Source organism: Hipposideros armiger, unplaced genomic scaffold (assembly GCF_001890085.2).
Source record: "Hipposideros armiger isolate ML-2016 unplaced genomic scaffold, ASM189008v1 scaffold_15, whole genome shotgun sequence".
NCBI classification, from domain to species: domain Eukaryota; kingdom Metazoa; phylum Chordata; class Mammalia; order Chiroptera; family Hipposideridae; genus Hipposideros; species Hipposideros armiger.
The window spans coordinates 2,998,176-3,000,922 of NW_017731365.1; the positions used below are offsets into that span (position 1 = coordinate 2,998,176).

General features: G+C 51.1%; 1 protein-coding gene across 1 annotated transcript in view; it reads right to left on the reverse strand.

Moving 5' to 3' along the window:
* The window catches only part of LRRC20 (leucine rich repeat containing 20), an 85,622-nt gene that overhangs the window by 34,460 nt on the left and 48,415 nt on the right, over positions 1–2,747 (reverse strand). The window lies entirely within an intron of this gene.

The following is a 2,747-nucleotide window of genomic DNA, read 5'->3' on the forward strand; positions in this document are numbered from 1 at the left end:
GCCATGAAATCCAAATTGTATAATTTCATGATTCCATATAGGAGTTCAATGCTCTGATACTTAAATTTAAAACTGGCATTGTACAACATAAAGATGAATGGCAAAATTTATACTAATAATTTAGTTTTAATATTTTCCTTACCTAAAAAAACATTAAATAGCAAACAGAAAAGCACCAGGACACACTGAGAGAGAGACAGAGGAGAAAAGGAAAAAGCTTTTCATGAACCTTGAACAGTACCTCTGCTTTGTGAACGAGGGTCTTGTATTTGCATTTTGCACTGGGCCCCCCAGTTTGGTGCCGGCCCACTCCTCCCTCTGCATCCTCTGCATCCTGGGTTGTGGGAGATGAGCCGCTCTGAGGTCCCAACAGCCCCTCCCAGGGTTCTGCAGTGAAAGTGGAGCCCTCCCAGAGCCCTCTATACACACCTGAGTGCCAGCCACACTGCAGGCCCCCTGCTCCACTGTGCAGGGGCTCTCACAAATGGGAACTGTAGCTGATTCAGTTTTGTTTCCACATCCAGCCCCTTGAGGGGCACCCTGTGGTCACTCGCAAATATTTGATGAATGATGACTGTTCTCTCCACAGGAGGCAAACAGATAACTCAGGGGGCCTGGCCTGCCTCTCATTCCATCTCAGGGACATCCTGAGCACAAGGCTTTATCAGCAGGACCACCACTCACCCCACACAAACCCAGGACCCCTCCAGCAGCCAGGTCTTAGTTAGCCATGCTTTAAACCAGAAAACATCCCTATCCAGATCACAGTTATAAGGTCACAGTGTTGGAAGGGATGCTGGAGAAAAAGATGGCCTTTTATCAAACTATTTTGAGCCTGAGACTAATCACAGCCACTCAAAACTGTGAGAAGCCTCCAGCCCTAGAGGCAGCTGCTAAGAACCCTGGGGAGCTTGCCTCGGGGGACAGCCTGCTGGTCAGGGCCAGTGGGGCATAGGAGCTGACGAGAGGTGCTCTTGGAGGTCTCACAGGCCTCACTCAGCACCCTGCCTGGCAGCCTGCTCTCACCATGAGGACCCTGAGGAAGCGTCCCTGACTGGTGGGAGCCTCACTCGCCCCACCGTCTCTGGTACTCAGGCAGGAACATCCTGCCGTCAGCCAGCTGAGGTGGCGGAGACAGCCATCTAGTCTGGGAAGGTGAGTACTGACGGCTCTGCCCAGTGTCCTGGAGACGAGAACCAAGGGTCACAACCACTGTAGGAAGCCCTCAGCTTCTCGCACCTTGCCCAGGGTAGCATGTTTGAGATCATTCCTAGGGCTGGTTGAGGGGTGACATCCCTGAACAGAGGCACCCAGAATGGCCAGAGAGGATTTCTTCGCTGCAGTGCAAACGGGCTTGCTTTGCAGGTTGGCAGGTGCTCACCACTCATGTTCAGGTTCAGGGGAATCGCGCTGAGGGTGGGGACCGGATGTGTAGGTGGCCCTCTGCCCAGCCTCCAAGTCCCATAGATAAGAAGCCCAGATCGAAGAGCCTGTGACTCTTCCCAGTTAATAACTGACGTCGTCCACATCCAGAACACAGTCCTACCCATCTCCCATACTCCACTGAAGGGCTCACCTGGGTCCCCGCAGGAGAAGGCTGGGGGTCGGTGTCTCACTAGCCGCCCCAGGGCTACGCACTGACCCTCACTCTCATCTTCCCACTCCCAGCAATGTCCAGGGCTAGGTCCAGGAAAGGTGTTAGGACAGGTCAAGGTTGGATGGACTCCAAGGATAACAACTGAAGCCAAGTTACCAAGCTAGGACCCAAGGCCAGACCAGAAGCCCCTCGAGGGCTAGGGCCAGTGTGGGTCACCTTGTATTCTGTGTGCCTAGCCCAAGGCCTGACACGGAGAGGGTGCTCAGGAAAAGACTGGCTGAATAAATGAACGAATGAATGCAGGGACAAACAGATTGCTATAAGCTTAGCCCAAGCTCTTCCTGCTGTTCCTGAGCCTGGCACAGGGCTAATGGAACTATGCCCTGGAACGTGCCCTCTGATTATCAGCTGGCAAGACCACTCCCTCACGCAGCATGTTTAATTAAAAAGTGCAAGGCAAACAAGCCATGTCTGCCTCCAGAAATGTTTGCTCAAGAACCACTCTGAACAGTAGGCTCTTTTTCCTAAGCTCTTTTGACCCTTGTGACTTTCTGGTTTGATCCCATCTGGTCAGACCCCATTCTGGAAAAGGGCAATACTCACTCCCATCTAATTACAGACCATTTACTCACTAGACGATCCACCCCAAAGGTACAATAGATCCTCTTGACAAACAGTCTGGACTCCTCAGACCAATGATCTCGGGAGGAGCAGGCTGAGTCTGGACATGACTATACAGGTGGCCTATTACATAATAATACATATAGCTAAACCTCTGGAGCATTCACCACACTCTGGTACCCTCTTCTCAGTGCTTACCATGTTTTACCTCAAGTTAATCCTTATGACAAGGAAGTGTAGAATGGATTCCATTTTACAGATCAGGACTTTAGAAGTGGCAGAGCCCGTTTCTGACCCCAGGCCAGTCTGGCTCCTGGGTCCATGCTGTTCACCACTCCACTTACTGACTTTCAACACCCTGACATATGAAGTCAGACAATTAAGTTGGTGAACTCACCTACAAAAAGTGCTACACACCTCATTGTTGAATATCACTATGGTCACCTTCAAAGTACTCCCCTTGGGAAGCTATGCACCGATGCCAGGGCCTAGTCCAACCTTCAAAGCAATTTTGGAACGCTTTTTCTGG